Source organism: Plecotus auritus (assembly GCF_963455305.1).
Source record: "Plecotus auritus genome assembly, chromosome: 4".
Classification (NCBI taxonomy): domain Eukaryota; kingdom Metazoa; phylum Chordata; class Mammalia; order Chiroptera; family Vespertilionidae; genus Plecotus; species Plecotus auritus.
In genome coordinates, this window is record NC_137775.1 from 128,129,370 (window position 1) to 128,148,266 (window position 18,897).

Below are 18,897 nucleotides of genomic sequence, written 5' to 3' on the forward strand. Positions count from 1 at the left end.
CCTAGTTCAAATAGAAGAAAACACTGTGCTTAATTACTTTTCCTTAAATTTGAAATCTGTTTAAAAAAATCTCTCTGGATCGTTCATGGTTCATAGAACAAAAACTAACCTGTCAGACAAGCAATCACACAGCTAGGCCTGCAGCAGATGCCCCCTGCCCCCACCCACACCCCTGGGCCTCACAGCTGGCCCATCGCTGAGTCTCTGCCAAGGGCTGACTGTACGGAAAAGAATCATGTAAGGTTTCACCAAACAGGTGCTGTGTAAAACAGGTGTTCAAAGATGCCTAAAAGAGCTGGTGAGCATTCCAGAAGAAGGAGCATCCCAGACAGAGGAAAAGCAGTTGTATGTTCAGCTCTCCCTGGCTCTGGTTCAACAAAAGTAAAAGTAATAGTGGTATGCAAAAAATTACCTTTTCTCCCAACTGTAGCATCCTCACAAGAACTACTACTTTACAAAAATTAGAGAAGTTTTCTGCCTCAGATAAAGACTCCAAAATGCTGGGCTCTCATGCAATACCCTTGTAGCATAAATAAGAGAAAAATGTTCTGACTCGAAATACAGTTACCGGCTATGTGTCATATGATTCCAGCTATGGATCTTCTGGAAAACTATGGATTTAGTTAACAGATAGTGGTTGCCAAGGTTGCGAGGGGACTTGGAGGGTGGGGTGATGAACAGGTAGAGCCCAGAGGATTTATAGGGCAGTTAAATAGTCTATATGATACTATAATGACACTTACACAGCATTATTCATTTGTCCAAACCCAAAGGATGTACAACACCAAGACTTTGGGTGATTATGTGCCAATGCAGGTTCACCAACTATAACGAAAGGACCACCCTGATAGGGGATGTTGATAGTGGGAGAGGCTATACCTGTGGAGGGGGTGGGGGACAAGGTATATAAGAAATCTCTGTACCTGTCTCTGAATTTGGCTGTGAACCTAACTGCTCTAAAAAATAAATTTATATATATGTATATATTTTATAATCATAAATGTTCATTACTACTTATTAAAAGAAGGGGAAAACAATCCCTTCTCTTAAAATTAAGACTTATTCTGTCATCTGCTGCACGTTTGGTTTAATTTAAACTTATTCTCAAAATTTCAATGGATATTGATTGCTACTGTCCCTATTTCCCTGAGACAAATCTTTTTTTTTCTGCTTGTCTACAATATTTTTTATTCTTTATTTTTTTTGATAAATCTTTATTGTTCAGATTATTACAATTGTTCCTCTTTTTTCCCTCCATAGCTCCCCTCCACCCGGTTCCCACCCCACCCTCTACCCTTACTGCCCCCCAGTGTCCTCATCCATAGGTGTACGACTTTTGTCCAGTCTCTTCCCGCACCCCACACACCCCTTTCCCCCCGAGAATTGTCAGTCCACTCTCTTTCTATGCCCCTGATTTTATTATATTCACCAGTTTATTCTGTTCATCAGATTTTTTTTATTCACTTGATTTTTAGATTCACTATTGATAGATACGTATTTGTTGTTCATAATTTTTATCTTTACCTTTTTCTTCTTCTTCCTCTTCTTAAAGAATACCTTTCAGCATTTCATATAATACTGGTTTGGCGGTGATGAACTCCTTTAGCTTTTTCTTATCTGTGAAGCTCTTTATCTGACCTTCAATTCTGAATGATAGCTTTGCTGGGTAGAGTCATCTTGGTTGTAGGTTCTTGCTATTCATCACTTTGAATATTTCATGCCACTCCTATCTGGCCTGCATAGTTTCTGTTTGAGAAATCAGCTGACAATCGTATGGGTGCTCCCTTGTAGGTAATGAACTGTTTTTCTCTTGCTGCTTTTAATATTCTCTGTCTTTTGCTCTTGGCATTTTAATTATGATGTGTCTTGGTGTGGTCCTCTTTGGATTCCTTTTGTTTGGGGTTCTGTGCACTTCCTGGACTTGTAAGTCTATTTCTTTCACCAGGTAGGGAAAGTTTTCTGTCATTTCTTCAAATAGGTTCTCATTATCTTGCTCTCTCTCTTCTTCTGGCACCCCCATAATTTGGATGTAGGTACGCTTGAAGTTGTCCCAGAGGCTCCTTACACTATCTTCATATTTTTGGATTCTTTTTGCTTTTCCACCTGGGTGTTTTTTTTTTTGTTTTTGTTTTTAAATATATTTTATTGATTTTTTACAGAGAGGAAGGGAGAGGGATAGAGAGCTAGAAACATCGATGAGAGAGAAACATCGATCAGCTGCCTCCTGCACACCTCCCACTGGGGATGTGCCCGCAACCAAGGTACATGCCCTTGACCGGAATCGAACCCGGGACCCTTCAGTCCGCAGGCCGACGCTCTATCCATTGAGCCAAACCGGTTTCGGCCACCTGGGTGTTTTTTGCTTCTTTATATTTCAAATCTTTTGACTTGATTCTTGCGATCCTCTAGTCTGCTGTTGGATCTCTGTATATTATTTTTTATTTCAGTCAGTGTATGCTTAATTTCCAGTAATTAAGTCCTTTTTCATATCAAGGGTTTCACTAAATTTATCGGCCTTTTCTAGAAAATTCTTGAAAAAACCTTATAACTGTGGGTTTGAACTCTATATTGAGTCATTTGCTTTCCTCCATTTCTTTCATTTCTGACCTGTTTCTTTGTCTCCACAATTTGGCTGCTTCCCTGAGTTGATAGAGTGGCTTTGTGTGCTAGGTGTCCTATAGGGCCCAGTGGCTCAGCCTTCCCAGTTACCTGAGGTGGATACTCTTGGTGCACCCCTTTGTGGGCTGTGTGCACAGTCTTGTTGTAGTTAAGCCTTGACTGTTCTTGGTATCACTGGGAGGAATTGACCTCCAGGCCAAATGGCTGTGAGGATCAGCTGTGTCTATGATGGGAGAACTTCTGTGCTGGAGACACATTTATGAGACAAGACTTGCTTCAGTGGGGCATTAGTGCTCACTGAGTCTGCCCCCTAAGTGTGTCCCTTATGGATCTGAGGAGTTGTAATCTGGATGGTCCTACTCTGACCCCTGGATCTCCAAGGAGGTGCTAATTTAGCCTCTGCCTGAGGCCACCCAGCAGGAGCTACAGAGAGATCTGCAGATTCCTCTTCTTTGTTTGGGTTTTGGAGGTGCCCAGATGAGGCCCAGCTGTGAAACAATGCAAGCTGCTGTGGGGCCTTGGGCCTTCTTTTGGATGTTCTGGTTCTCACTCTCAGCTGCAGTTTGTTAGGTAAGTTTAGAATTCAAAGGACCAGGCCATTCATATGCAAAAGCCCCTGAGCACAGCTTGGATGGGGCGGAGTCTCAGGGCGGAGCAAACAGCAATGGCTTCCCATCAGCCCTGCCCTAAGAGGCCCCTGGGTCTCAGTGTCCCGTGGTAATCGCTGCAAGCACCTCTGAGAGAAAGCCGCCCTCGGGTTTCACCCGCTGCCAGACAGTCCAGTTTCTCCCCGTATGAGTCTGGGTTCCCAAAGTCTCACCCGGAACTGGAGTTCAGAGCAGTCAGGAGCTTTCGTCTCCCTCCTGATTGAGAAAGCCAGCCGTGTACTCAGTTGCCAATCCTCTCCATGCGCGTGCTCCTCCGTACCTCTGCCTTCCGCAGCTCCTGTGAGTCTCAGTGTGTTTTTCTCTTTCCTTCTAGTTGTAAAATTTCCTCTCAGCCAGCCTTCCTGTGGTTCTGGATGATGTCCGTTTTGTCTTTTAGTTGTAGTTTTGAAATTGTTGTGCGAGGCAGCAGTTTACGTGTTTACCTATGCCATCTTGGTTTCTCTCCAAATCTTTTTTTTTTTTTTTTAACTCTTTACATAGGTGATGAGAAGCTGCTACAGAGACTAGAGACTTTGGAAATTTGCCATGGTTTTGCATTCTAGAAATTTTCCTGACATGTTCAATAGAAATAGGGCAATACTACAAGCTTATATTTGCCCTTCTTCTTCCTGACTGTCAGGAAGAAAACGTAGTATCCTGACATTTTTTAGGTCAAATATACAGCTTTTATCTTGAATGTAGCACCACCAACAGGGACACTAAGAGAAGGCCTTGGTTATAACACATAAGTAGTGTTGCTTTATTCTAAGGCTATATCCTATCTAATAAAAGAGTAATATGCAAATTGACTGTACCTCCGCTACACCTACAAGCCATGCCCACCAGCCAATCAGGAGCGAATATGCAAATAAACCCAACCAAGATGGCACGGCCACAGAGAGCAGGAGGGACGCTTGGGTTTCCCTGGCAATGGAGGAAGCCAAGCTCTGCCTGCCGTCGCCAGCCTAGGCCTCCACTCAAGGCTACAAAGTTTCAATGATAGAAGATACATAAATCCAAACAGAAATGGCGGCAGCCACGGAGCTGGAAAGAGCAGGAGGCTAGGGTTGCCCACAGCGATGGAGGAAGCCAAGCTTCTGCAGCCCTGGCCGGCCCAGGCCTCCGCTTAAGGCTACAAAGTTTCAATTATAGAAGATACATAAATCCCAACAGAAATGGCTTCTACCACGGAGCAAGCAGAAGGCTTGGCTTCACTCCAGGCTACAAAGTTTCAACTGTAGAAGATAAATAAACCCCCCAGATACCAGGGCCTCCGCTTGGGTTACCAGGGGGCGTGGCCGGCCTGCAAACCACCACAGGCCCCTCACCCAGGCTGCCCCATGTCCCAAGGGAACCCCCACCCTGATCTGGGACACCCTTCAGGGCAAACCAGCTGGCCCCCACCTGTGCACCAGGCCTCTATCCTCCTATCTAATAATAGAGTAATATGCAAATTGACTATCACTCCAACACACAAGATGGCTGCCCCCATGTGGTCAAAGATCCTGCCCCCCATGTGGACACAAGATGGCCACCACAAGATGGCCAGCAAGGGAGGGCAGTTGGGAGGGACCAGGCCTGCAAGGGAGGGCAGTTGTGGGTGATCAGGCCAGCAGGGGAGGGTAGTTGGGGGGGACCCAGGCCTGCAGGGCAGAGCAGTTGGGTGGGACCAGGCCTGCAGGGGAGGGCAGTTGGGGGGGACCCAGGCCTGCAGGGCAGAGCAGTTGGGTGGGACCAGGCCTGCAGGGGAGGGCAGTTAGGGGTGACCAGGCCTGCAGGGGAGGGCAGTTAGGGGGAAACAGGCTGGCAGGGGAGCAGATAGGCATCAATCAGGCTGGCAGGCGAGTAATTAGTGGGTGATCAGGCTGGTAGGCAGAAGCGGTTAGGGGCAATCAGGAAGGCAGGCAGGCAAGCAGTTGGGAGCCAGCAGTCCTGGATTGCGAGGGGTCCCAGATTGGAGAGGGTGCAGGCTGGGCTGAGGGACAACCCCCACCCCCCCTTGCACAAATTTCGTGCACCAGGCCTCTAGTTATTTTATGAAAACAGTATTTTATAAAAACATAAGAAAAAATACTCAAGATATTAACTTCACAAACATTTATGACAGGTGATATTCTGCCACTTAATAAATGAAACAGAAAAAAGAACCTCTCACAATAAAAGGACACAACTTCATACAGCATCAATGAACAAGGAAGTTCATTGGTGGTCTTACTTCACCACCAACGAAAGAAAATCTAAATTAAAATAATTTGGACTTTAATGGTGTCAACACCTTGGGTCTTATAAAACATGCCCAGAATCATTCTTTCCTAATCCTTAACTCCATTAAAACAACAACAACAACACACAGACAAAGGTTACCTCTGACAGCCAATGAGCACTTCTGGATGGGCCTGAGGCAGGTGCCACCCTATATAGTAAGGCAAGAACTACAATATGGTCTGTTGACTTGCTAATTTATTCACTGCTTAGGAGCCACCTGGAAGTAACTTGCTTTCTGCATTCTCTGAAGAAGAGCTTATTTTAAGTCACTGTTAGCCACACAAATAACATGACTTTTCAGAACATTCCTGACCTGGCTCTTGGCTTCCTGGGCAGCACTCCCTGTACTGGGCACCATCGATGTCCCCTCAGGTACTCCTCTTTGGGCTCATTTTGCCTATCCTAAACCTTTCCAGAAATCAGTTACCAACTGTTTTGCTCCTGTCCCAACCCCATCTGAAAATTATCACAAAAAATCTTGAACGTAAGGATCAAACTCAATTAATTCCTACTAAGAACTGACTAGAAGCACACTAAGAGACTGTGGTCCTGGCATCTGAGCTTATTAGCTGTTTGGCCTTTGGCAAGTGACTTGACCTTTCTAAATCTCAATTTCTTCAACCAGCAAATGAGGAGGCAGGATTAGCTGACCTCAAAGGGCCTTTCTAGCACGTATGTTTTGCTTCTATGAGATGTACACAAGCAGAGAGGCACTGACCTTTAGAGAATGTGGCCTGGCAAGTAAGAGCCAACAGGACACCAAGAAAGTCCCACGTTCACAATGAGATTCAAAGCCTGAATTTTCTTAGGAACTCAACCTACTCAGAGAGTAACTTCCAAGACCATTTCATCATTAACTGCTTATACAAAGAATTATGAAGTAGTTCCACAGAAGGTTGAATTTTAACCGATAGAATTTCCATCTTCAAGTTAAGTTTCAGGACCTGTGCTAAATAAAGTTACTATGTGCTAAATAAACTTGTGCTAAATACAAGTTTCTTAATATCTGAGACTTAAAAGGCTAAGTGTGCACTAAGTTTCCAGAAAAAATTAGAACCCAGCACTTTCCCAAACTTACTTGCCGTAGAATCCTTTTTATACAGCAAAACCCTACAGACCCAGTGTTCCCAGGGATACACTCAAACAATTAAGTGTCCACATGAAGATGACAAAAATGAATGAACTGGAAGCACCACCCGGGCACCAACAGGAATGCCGGCCGCAGGTCAACATCCCTCTATCTACTGCAGGTTCTGCTGCCAAGTAGTGGTTCACACTGGGCCCAGTTTGCCAGCCTCCCCAGCCCTGCTGGGCCCCACCTGCCTCCAGGCAGCAGCTGCCCGCCTGCCTGCCCCCAAGACCCAGAGCAGCAGGGCACGCAGCCACCTCAGGTTCTATGTCTAAATTTTGCAGAAATGCTGGCTGCAGAGGCTGCCCTCCAGTGACAATCCAAGTAACTTATGACCCTCGTTCCACTATCATCCCAATTTCTACACTATCACATAATGAATATGGGGAATGTTCTAAACTAGTTGCATAGTAAGAAAAATTCTAAAAAAAAAAAAAAAAAAAAAACCAACCCAAATTTTCTCCAATGTAGATGTAACTGAAGAAAATGAACGACAAAACCTCTCCTTGAATTATTCTTTTCTTCGCAGAAATGTCCCAATTAGGAAATAACACGCAAATACTGGAAGTTAGAGGAACAGGTTTCTTTGAAATAAAAAAAAAAGGTTTTTCTGATAAGTATTATTGACTGAAAAGCAGTTAACATGTTTGTCCCTTTCAAAAAGCCACAAATGAATTTCTCTGAAAAACCCAACGTCTTTTTTAAAAATCCACAAAATTGGGGCTCTGCCAAAGCATGAATGTTACAAAACCATGTGGCACATGCCCTTCTTTATGTTTCGTGTAACTGACTAAAGCGAGAACTGAGCTTCTGGCCATGTGCAGTCAGAAAGATCAGACATGGGTTTCCAATGCTGGCTCTATTGGGTGTATTTGGGCAAATTAGCCCTTAACTTGTATTTAACCTCAGTCTCCTAATTCATTAAATTAGAACAAGAATACCTGGCTCACAGGATGGTGAGAGTTTGAAATAAGATGAAACTGAATTTGCCTAGCAGATTAGGGACCTGCATTAGTTAGAACTAGGTTTGGCTGAGAGTGATAGGAACCCCCAAGTATCAGTGGCTTCAACAAGAGAAGTTTCTTTCTTTCTCAGGAAAAAGTCCAGGAAGGTGAGTGTCACTTCCATCTATTTTGTTGCTCTACCATGAGTGATCTCAACTTCATGGTCCAAGAGGGTGCCATCCACATTCCAGAGAGCAAAATGGGAGAAGGGCAGCCACACCAGTATTTAAGGCTGTCATCCTTTCCAAATGTCTGGGCTCCTATGTTGCACAGGTTAAATATTTTCAAAATTACCCTGGCCTGGACGGTATGGCTCAGTGGTTGAGCATCGACCTATGAACCAGAAGGTCAGGGTTCGATTCCCGGTCAGGGCCATGCCTGGGTTACAGGTTTGATCCCCAGTAGGAGGCATGCAGGAGGCAGTCAATCGATGATTCTTCCCTTCCTCTCTCTCTTAAATCAATAAAAACTTTTTTTTAAAATTATCCTTGCCTTTGCAAAGTGCTGCCTTAAACTTCTACAACAAAAAAGATTTCTTTTGTAATATACACAGTTTAGGACATAGTTTTCTCCTAACTGGTTTTAACATAGTTTCTCCCCTTCATTTTCTTTCCTGAAAAAGTACAGATCCTAGCAACTTGCTTTAAGAGGAAAAAAACAATTTTGTAGAATCACGGGTTCTGTTTTCAAAAACTAAGAAAGACTTCACTTTTCCTGCACAGGCACTCCATTTTTGAGGTCGTGGTCTCCTGGAAGCTGAAATACAAAGACTTGATGGTGGAAGAAAGCAGCTCTGTCCCCACAGCCCAGTGCCCACAGTGCTGGACCTCCCCACCTCTTGGTCACTGTAAGGCAAGGATGGAGAGGAGAAGGGACAGTGTAGACTATGACGTCCATACTCAGTGCTCATGTGACTCACACATGGGCAGTATGTGCTGAATAGGCTGTGGTGCATCGCTACTCAAACTAAGCTCAATTAACACAAGTGTTCATCTTTTTGAAAGACGAACTGAAGCAGGGTGCCCCAGACCTAGAACATTTCTTTTCAACCTCATCTTTCTGGGCTAATTATCTCCTAGAGCAGTGGTCGGCAAACTCATTAGTCAACAGAGCGGCAAACCGTGGCTCACGAGCCGCAGTTTGCCGACCACTGCTCTAGAGCAGGGGTGGGGAACATTTTATCTGCCAAGGGCTATTTGTAACATCATTTGCAGGCCATACAAAATTATCACCTTAAAAATTAACCTATATTTGCTCAAACATATAATTAACTCACCCCTCATGCTTGGCGGGGCCAGACCACGATTCCAGTGGGCCTATATGGCCCATGGGCCAGACGTTCCCCATCCCTGTCCTAGAGTTTTTTTTTTTGTTTGTTTGTTTGTTTTGTTTTGTTTTTAAATTTTAAATATATTTTATTGATATTTTACAGAGAGGAAGGGAGAGGGATAGAGAGCTAGAAACATCGATGAGAGAGAAACATCGATCAGCTGCCTCCTGCACACCTCCCACTAGGGATGTGCCCGCAACCAAGGTACATGCCCTTGACTGGAATCGAACCCGGGACCCTTCAGTCCGCAAGCCGACGCTCTATCCACTGAGCCAAACCAGTTTCGGCACTGTCCTAGAGTTTTAATCGGCATTTCCTGAGCTGTGTTAAGTTTGCGTGGGGAAAAAAATAAATCAGTACTAGGAATATTTTTCTTCTAAATGTATTAAATTATACATATAAAACGGTTTTAAATAGCTTTAATGGCTGCAAAATAACAAGCCCGTAAGAAATGGTGTGCTTACCTCAGTCCTGGCGTACCAGGAGGCCTGCTGAGGATTCATCTGTTGGTCACATGAAACCTCTGCCAGCCCTGGGCTATTATTCAACTGGATAATTATTTCTGTCCCAAGTGACCTTTACCTTCTAAACAAGCTATTCTGCATCCTGCACACATTTTAAGGATGTGTTTTATTTTCCCTTCATTATTTTATTGATTGATTTTTTTACTAAGTAATACATGCACAGTTACAAGGTACATAAACAAAAGGCTGTTCAGTGAAAAACTCATTCTCTGTTCTACCCATATCTCCCTCTCACACTATTCCCTTCCACACAGAACAACTCCTACTGTTTCTTGTAAATTCGTGCAGATTATGTACTAACATAAATACATGCTGTCTTGCACAAAAAGATGCATTTCCAATATTCTATTATTTAGTCATTTTAATTTTTGGCCAGCACTCATTGTAACTTTTGTTACTGAACACTTCCTATTCCACACTGAACAGTAACATCTGCTGTTATAGATAGGTACTGTTTGACAGTACGTGCGCATCACCAATTATCACTTCAAGTAACATTCTATCCTTGAAAAGCTATTGGAGCCATTTTTCTTTCCCGCGATTAACTCACTGTGGAACATTAATCCTCAACATATGACATGCATCTTCCAAGGGGAGGATCAGAATCTGGAGTGGGGAGGGCATGAACGAGCAGCTCTCCATCCACTCCCAGGAATTCGGGCACGTGCTCCTACGCAGAGCCCCCACCCCTCACCTCACCTCTGGAAAACACCCTGCATTTAGTGAGAATGTGTTTGAAGACAGCTCTCAGTGCAGTGCTGTTTGAGGGAACCCTCTACAAATGACAACGCTCACAGCCACGCTGCCCCACAGCACACCTGCCCCCCACATGTGGCTAATGAGCACCTGACACTGGCCAGTACAATTGAGGAACTGAGTTTTTAATTTAACTTAATCTTAATTTAATAACCACATGTGCCTAGTGGCTACTAGTGCTAGTCTGCTGAATGATGGGTAGATAGAAAAAAAAAAATTAAAAGCCCTGTTATAAAATATAAAATCAATAAAAATGTGTCTGAATATATATGGTAAGCATAGTAAATTAAGCTCAAGATCTCTGAATCTTCTTTCTTAACATACCCAAGGATAAGTGGACTATTTTCAAAAATAATTTCCTTAAAGTTGGAACAAGCATTAAAGTTATGTTGCAATTACCTCTAAAATCTGGAATTAAAATAGTTTTAATTTACTAAAACTCTGTTTGATTAGGCACTCTGTTTAAAATTTTTCCTGGCATGATGTTGCCTGTGGATCACACTAAATTAGCAGTTACTCTGTTAGATGAAAAAAATAAACCGCGGAAGAGTATATACAATATCATGGCAACTGCACATACATGTGTGCACATGTATGTTTGGATATGAAGAGGATTCATCTAAAACAGTGCTATGCAACAGCACGTGCTGCAGTGATGGACATGCTCTGGGCCTATACTGTCCAGCAGGATAGCAACTAGTCATATATGGCTACTGCGCCTTGAAAGGGCTCATCTGACTGCGGCACTGAATATTAGTCCAATGTAATTTCCATTAGTTCAAATTTAAATCACCACACACAGCAAATGGCTATCTTATTAGATGGGACAGATCTAGAAGAACAAATCTTAAATTGTTAAAACAGCTACTTCAGAGGGATTACAATTAGTGGAAAGAAGATAATTTTTTACTTAAACTATATGCACCACTATATTGCTTCGATTTAATCATTTAGTTTTGTATAATGGGCATGGGTCACTCATTAAACAAATAAATAAAAAGAAAAGTTGTGCCCTGGCTGGTTTGGCTCAGTGGATAGAGCATCAGCCTATGGACTGAAGGGTCCCAGGTTTGATTCCAGTCAAGGGCATATACCCGGATTGCGGACTCGGTTCCCAGTAGGGGGTGTTCAGGAGGCAGCCGATCAATGGTTCTCTCTCATCATTGATGTTTCTATCTCTCTCCCTCTCCCTTCCTCTCTGAAACCAATAAAAATATATATATATTTTTAAAAGCTGTTATAGCCCTAACTGGTTTGGCTCAGTGGATAGAGCGTCGGCCTGTGAATTGAAAGGTCCCAGGTTCGATTCCGGTCAAGGGCATGTACCTTGGTTGTGGGCACATCCCCAGTAGGAGGTGTGCAGGAGGCAGCTGATCAATGTATCTCTCTCATCGATGTTTCTAACTCTCTATTCCTCTCCCTTCCTCTCTTTAAAAAAATCAATAAAATATGTTAAAAAAAAAAAAAAAAGCTGTTATAGTCAACCAGACTGCTTTAACAAATTACCAGGGACATAAGTGGGATGCTGTAAACAACAGAAATGCGTTTCTTACAGTTCTAGAGCTGTATATCCAAGATCAAGGTGCCAGCATGTCGAGTTCTGGTGAGGGCTCCCTTCCTGGCTTGCAGACAGCTGTCTTCTAAATGTGTCCTCACATGGGGGAGGGGAGGGGCGAGTTCCATCCCTCTTTCTCTTCTTACATGGAACTAATCCCATCATGAGTACCCCACCCTCATGGCCTCATCTAAACCTAATTATTTCTCAAAGGCTCTACAATGCCTGTAAGCTAGCATCCCCAAAACAGGCCTCCTTGGTCTTAGGCATATTCACTCACAATCAAAGTTTCTTTCTTGTACCCCACAAAAAGGTTAAGGGGCTTGCCAGAGTCAGGAGGAGGGGGAATAGGGAGTGACTGTTTAATGGATGAAGAGTTTTCTGTTCGGGTGATAAAAATGTTTTGGAACTAGACAGAGGTGTAGTTGCACATAATTAATGTATTAAATGCCATTGAATTGTTCCCCTGAAAATGGCTAATTTTAAGTTATATGAATTTTACCTAAAGAAACAACAACAAAAAATGACCCGAGCCCAGCCTACGTGGCTAAGTGGTTGAGCATTGGTCCATAAACCAGGAGGTCATTGGGTTCGATTCCCAATCAGAGCACATACCCGGGTTGTGGGCTTGATCCCAAGTGGAAAGCGTATAGGAGGCAGCTGATCGATGATGTCTCTCTCTCATCAATGTTTCTATCTCTCTATCCCTCTCCCTAAAATCAATAAACATGTATTTTTTTAAATCCCCATAAAAATATTTTTAAAAAGGGTAGGAAGGGGGGGTAAACATTCCAATAAAACACAGTACAATGGCCCAGCACCCTCCCCCCACTGCCATGGGATCCTATCTTCCTGTTCTTTTCAACCCACCTAGCTCCCTTTCCCTAACAAAGTCATCTTTGCCCGTGCTGAGTGACACTGTAAAACCTGTTGCTCTTCAGTTGTTCTCCGTCAATATTTTGTCATCTTGTTCTGCGGTTTCCTACCCTAGTCCCTAAGGAGCTCTCCCTGGACATACTACTGGACTACAGCACTGTGGGAACTGCCACGTTCCTTGTCCCCAGTGGCGAGAAAATTCCTCAGGAAACTGAATGCGTCCTTGATGACTCTGGCTTCACCCAGGCCACTGTGCTTGATTCTATTTGAACAACCAGTGCGATCATGATGAGTGCAGTCAAGTGAAATGATAAACCAATTGACTAAACTGACAACTGGTTGGACTAAATTAATTGGCTGACATTTCTAATGTATTATACCATCATACAGAAGCCCTTGATGGAAATACTGGTAGTATTTTTACCTCTTAAGGTGAAAATTCACCCACAATCTAAGCTGCTTTCTTGTACCCCATAAAAAGGTTAAGGTGCTTGCCAGGCTAGGAGGGTGAAACTGAAAGTGACTGCTTAATGGATGCAGAGTTTTCTTTATAGATGATAAAAACAGAGATGATGGAAAATGGTTTTCTTTAACCCTCTCCCCATATCCCATCACATCTACTCCAGCAGTCCAGATCATGCTCTAGAACCATGTCTCTAAAACGTACCTATATATATAAAAGGCTAATAATGCTAAGTGTCTGACCATCCAACCAGTCACTATGACGCGCACTGACCACTAGGGGACAGATGCTCAATGCAGGAGCTGTCTAGCTGCAGTGACTTGGCAGCGGTGGTTCTTGGGTGACACACCCCAAAACCAGAGAGGAGGGAGCCCTCACAATTCCACCTTCGGCCGTGGGTTATGTTGTTGCTGGGACACTGTCAGTCCAGAATCTGGTTTACTGCACACTTGCATTTGCATTCCACACCCTGTACAACAGCAACTTTGCAAAGTGCCCTCTCGCACTCTGGGACTCCTGAGGGGATGTCAGAGAGCCGGTTTCAGCCTGACCCCTACAGGCCAGGCTAAGAGACCCTACCTGCCAGAGGGACCCCGCTCACTCCGCAGATGCTGGGGAAGGACCAGAGGAAGTTGGCTCCAAGCGGTGTCTGGCCCATCTTGCCTAGTCCTGCCCCACCAGACACCTTCTAATTATTTTCCTTTCAATGTGCATGAATCCGTGCACTGGGTCACTAGTTTGACTATAAAATCAAGTTCATGGAATACCTACCAACATCTTCCCCTACTGACACCACTCATCCTGCTCTTTCCCCATTTCAGAAAATGGCACCTTCCTTCACCTAGTTGCTCAGTCTAAAAATCACGGAATTATCCTTGACTCTTCTTTCTTTCATACTCCACAAATGATCTATTAGCAAACTGTACCAGCTCTACTGTCAGAGTCCCCAATCTAACCACCTCTTCCAACCCCTACTGCTACCAACCAACCACGTCTCAACCACCAACCCCTCCTCTCACCTAGACCACACCACACTTCCACCTCGGCCCCCCTCCCCCAGCATCCAAAGTGTCTATCTAAAATTAAAACTCCTGACACAACCTTCCCCTGCTCAGAAAGGCTCCCCATGCCCCGGGAATCACATCTAAACTGGCCACCAATTTAAGGCCTTACAGGGACCCTGTGCTACTCCTCCATCTTCACTTCCAAATGCTCTCTCCTCCATTGCTCATCTGCTCCAGCAACAATGAGGGGGCCCCAGAGCTGTTCCTCGGACATGCCAAGCACAGACTCATCTCAGGGCCTCCGAATTGAAATTCCCTGTGCCTGGAAACTCTTCACTGCACTCGGTGCTGTGGACTGATGTTTGTGTTCTCCCAAAATTTAGATATGAAAGCCTTAACACCCAAGGTGATGAATTTGGAGGTGGAGCCTCTGGGGGCAATAAGGTCATGAGCATGGAGCACTTGTTATTGGGATTAGTGCCCCTATGAAAAGACATGAGACAGATGGTCTCTCTCCTCCGTGTGAGGACACAAGAGGGCGGCCACCTGAAACCTGGAAGAGGTGCTCACCAAGGACCCGCACATGCTGGCACCCCCATCTCAACTCCAGCCTCCAGGACTGTGAGAAACAAATGTCTGTTGCTGTTAAGCCTCCCAGCCTATGGTATTTCTGTCCTGGCAGCAGAATCTGACTAAGACACTCAGGTCTTTGTTAAATGTCACCTGCTCAGAAAGACCTGATGACTTAGCCACAAGCCCTTCCCTTCCCATTTTTCCTATCCCTTTCCTCGGCTGCACTTTTCTTCACTGCGTTTCCTATCATCTGGCATCGGGTCACGTTTGCTGGGTGCCTCCCACTCCAAACAAACGCTCAAAATGGGCCGAGAGGCCGTGTTGTGTCCTGCCCTATCCTCAGCAGGCAGAATGGTGCCTGGCTGGGAGGAAAGCTTCATAAATATTTACTGAATAAATAAATAGTTCTCAAAATAGTCTCTCAAAATAATCTGTGAGTTTTTTTGTCTAGAATAAAACAATAAAAACAAAAGGAGCCAAAGTGGGAGAGGGTAGGAACCATTATGATCAGAGCACGGGAAACAGCTCTCTGAAAAGAAGAGAAGCCGGGCCACAATGCAGGGCCAGGCCAGTGGGCCTGAGCAGCTCCTGTTCCTCAGGGAAAGTGGAGGTGCGGTTCCCAGCTAACTGTGAAAGATGTAACCGGGCTATTAAAGTTAAACTACTATTTCCCATGATCTAGAAAGCAGTTCCCATAATCCTCTTTCAGAGGCAAGGCACTTAAAATGTCAAACCCAAGGTGAAGTATTTTAAGGTGTAAATTTGAAGTTGGCTCTTAAGAAGGTAACAGAGGGGCAAATACAATCATTTGGTGAGAATATGACACACAGGAGACTCACAGTGCTAACAAGTGCACTATAAACTGAATAAAGGCAGCGTAATATTCAGGCAGAAGAAAGACACTGCCTTCCAGCAATCATACTGAAACCAATGGAGGAATAAAAACACCACATCACATAACTTTTAGCCAGTTAATTCTCCAACTCCTCACTGAGGCTAATCGTCAATGGTATAGTCCATTATATGTCTTGAATTCTGTTATTTGTGGCCCGCCCTCTGAAAGATGTGGGGAGTAGGAAAACTGTTCATAGCAGTGAAGAGCATGAGCTCTGCAGCCCACACTGAGACTATGGTCCCACTATGTGCCTGCTATTTAAGAGACTGAGCAAATGCCTTCCCATCCCATAGCCTTAGTTTCCTCCCCTGTTGTATTGGATATAACCAACAATCTTACAGGATTTTTAAGATTATATAAAACCAAAGGCTCAGTGCACGAATTCCTGCACCTTGAAAGGAACTGTGGTCTATGAGGCTGTGGTAGGCACAGGGGCGGGTCTCGGCCCATCCTCTGTGCCCCTCCCTCCACGGGCCTGGTCCCCACTCCTAAAGCCCCACTCCTGCTGCTCCCATGCACTACCTGACGGCACGGAGTGATCGTGGCCAGTGCCAGCAGTGGGTGCAAGCGGGGCTGGTGCCGTCAGTGTGTGCGAGCTGTGGGTGCTGCCCTGATTGCCCTCAGGAGCAGGGGGAGGTGGAGAAGCCCTTAGGGGTGATCAGGGCTGTAGAGGGCTCACTGGGAAGGCACATGGGCACTCTTTAATTATTGTCAGCTGAACCCAAGGCGACAGGCAAAGCCGCTTCTTGGGTACACATTTACCAAAAAGCCAGATGTGTTATCAGCACTGACTCTTACCTTTGCCCAGGTGTCAGGGAGTGGGCTTTGATATGTAAATCCAGTCTAGCACCGGGAATGAGGGAATGAATAGGACCTGGGCCCACCCAAGCTCCTTTGATCCTAAGTTTTGGTGAAACCCCCTAGTATTTAGAATATAAATAAACATGCTGCATCAGCTCTGGGTCACTGTCTCTCCCTCAGAAGAGGACAATGGTCCACCCGGTTCTCAGCTTTTTCCTTCCATTTTGTGTCTTGTCTCTTTCTTTCATATTTCCCAATCCCCAGCCCCTCTACTCAAAGAACCAGATCTTCTCTCTTTCTGTGCTGGATGCAGAAAAGAGAGACCCCGTCATACAGGGCCAGCAGCCACCGCTCGCACCCGCTGATGGTGCCAAGTTGATTGGGACCGGCACTGGGCACCGGCAGCTGGTGCAAACGGGGTCAGCACTGGCAGCAGGTGCGAGATCCGGGCAGGACTGTGGCATGTGGGAGCAAAGAATTTTCAGTAACCACCAGCGGCTCGCCCCAATGACAGTGACCGGCGCCCTGCCTTGGTCTGTTGCCCCCACTCACCTGCTCCACCATCCCGCTGTGGCCAAAGCCCACCATGTTCCACACACATCCCCTGGTGGTCAGTGCACATCGTAGTGACCTGTCGTTCAGTTGTTCCACCATTCGGTCTATTCGCATATTGGCCTTTTATTATATAGGATTACGTATATGAAATGCTCGGTATGGACTTGAATAGTACTTATGATAATGTGTTGGAATTACTATAACCATTTGATGTTTCTTATGATCACCAGAAGAGTGTCATTCTCACAATCTGCATCCCCAAGTGTCCAGTTCTGGATCAGAAGAGTTAATAAATCAGTGAATAATGTATACTAAATATCCATGTTTTTATGTGAAAGCCAACCAAAGAGAGGTGGCAGAAGGAGAGAAGAGGGAAAAAACCTGAAAGGAATATAGAGCCTTGCACGGCAGCAGGTGGGGGTGGCGGCATTTATAACAGGAAAGTGGGCAGCAAGCAGCAAGCCACCACCATCATCACAGAGTCAGCACACGGAGGCATAGAACAGAGCACACCTGAGGCTTACTTGGCAGGAGGGGACCCAGAATCCACAAAGGCACCGGTGAGCTACACCAAAGACAACACTTTAGAACACAGTAATAATAAAACTGATCTATCTGGGAAATTCCTGCCCACTTCTAATCTGAAAGATGCCAATCAAACCTTTCCCTCTAGGGACTATTTCTGCAGAGTGCAAAACGACTCAGCAGCAAAGAAGATGGTTGCTGTGCACGGGTTGGCATAGCATCTAGCTAAGATGCAGAGTGAGGCCCATGCACACACACACACAGCACAAGAGAGCCAGGGGCCCTGCCACGCTGCAATAAATTCCAGCTTTCCTCCAGCAGAAGGCAAAGGACAGAAGCACAAAAAACGTTTTACTGCACTTAAAGAGAAAACAGACATCAGTACTTGCCTTTTGACGGACGTCAATTTGACAGAGATAAAACCAGTAAAGATGACTCAGGCAGTGCGAAGGAAGAAAAACCAGGAGGTCCTCGGGTGGTTGCCAAGGGACAGAGAAGGCTCAGTGGCAGGTGGGATGGAGCCCTGCTGCAGGAATCCACCTGACTAGAGTAAGGGGGAGGAGAGCATCACACATCTGAAGAGTGAATTAGCTTAGCAACGGTCACTATGAACAATCAGAATGACAGCAATCCAAGGAACATGGTGCAATTACTGCCCAGTGCTTGCAATCCCCGTACTTATGCAAACAGGTACCAAACTGCTCAATTGTATGATTTTCTCCCACTCTGCTCAGCAGCCCAGGTGCAAGCAAAAGGACAACATGGTCAGGATGTGTACGACTTTGGCAAAAGAGTGATTTAAAATCTGGTCCATGGAGTCTAAGTTGGAGGGATATGAAGATAGGAAAGAACTGATGGGTAGGTACAGCAATATTCTCACCAGAAGCAGCAAAATTCACTAGCAGTCTTGGTGAAATCAAAGGAGAGGCGGGGTGTAACTGTGAGGGATGAGGTGGATGGACAGGTGGGTGAGATCAAACAGGCAATTTCTGCCTGACTGATCTGAGCCATGAGTAGACAAGGTCTAGGAAGTGGGGAGCTGGGGAAAGCTAGGGAGGTCATAGGTGATGAGAAGCCCAAAACTCATGCAGTCAGGGAAATAAGTGGCTCATCCAATGAAGTGGGTCAGGTGGAGAACAGGTGTCAGTGGGTAGTGGGAGTAATGAGAAAGCCGGCAGGTAATGGTCGCACAGGGACAAAGGATGGTTTTACGCATGGCTGATGCTGGAAAGAGCACCTTCCTTGTTACAGGATGGTGGAAACTGGGTACCACCAATTCTAACTTCTGAGTGATTTTGTATCTCTATAATGATAAAGCTAACTACCTAACTGATAGGTAATTTTTAATCTGAAAGATGTAAATAAATATTTCCCCT

General features: G+C 45.0%; 1 long non-coding RNA gene across 1 annotated transcript in view; it reads right to left on the bottom strand.

Moving 5' to 3' along the window:
• Positions 1–18,897, bottom strand: part of LOC308245636 — a 121,412-nt gene that overhangs the window by 26,741 nt on the left and 75,774 nt on the right. Inside the window, exon 5 of the long non-coding RNA XR_013960305.1 lies at positions 17,911–18,065. This is a non-coding gene — a long non-coding RNA (uncharacterized lncRNA). The remainder of the gene's footprint in view (positions 1–17,910; positions 18,066–18,897) is intronic.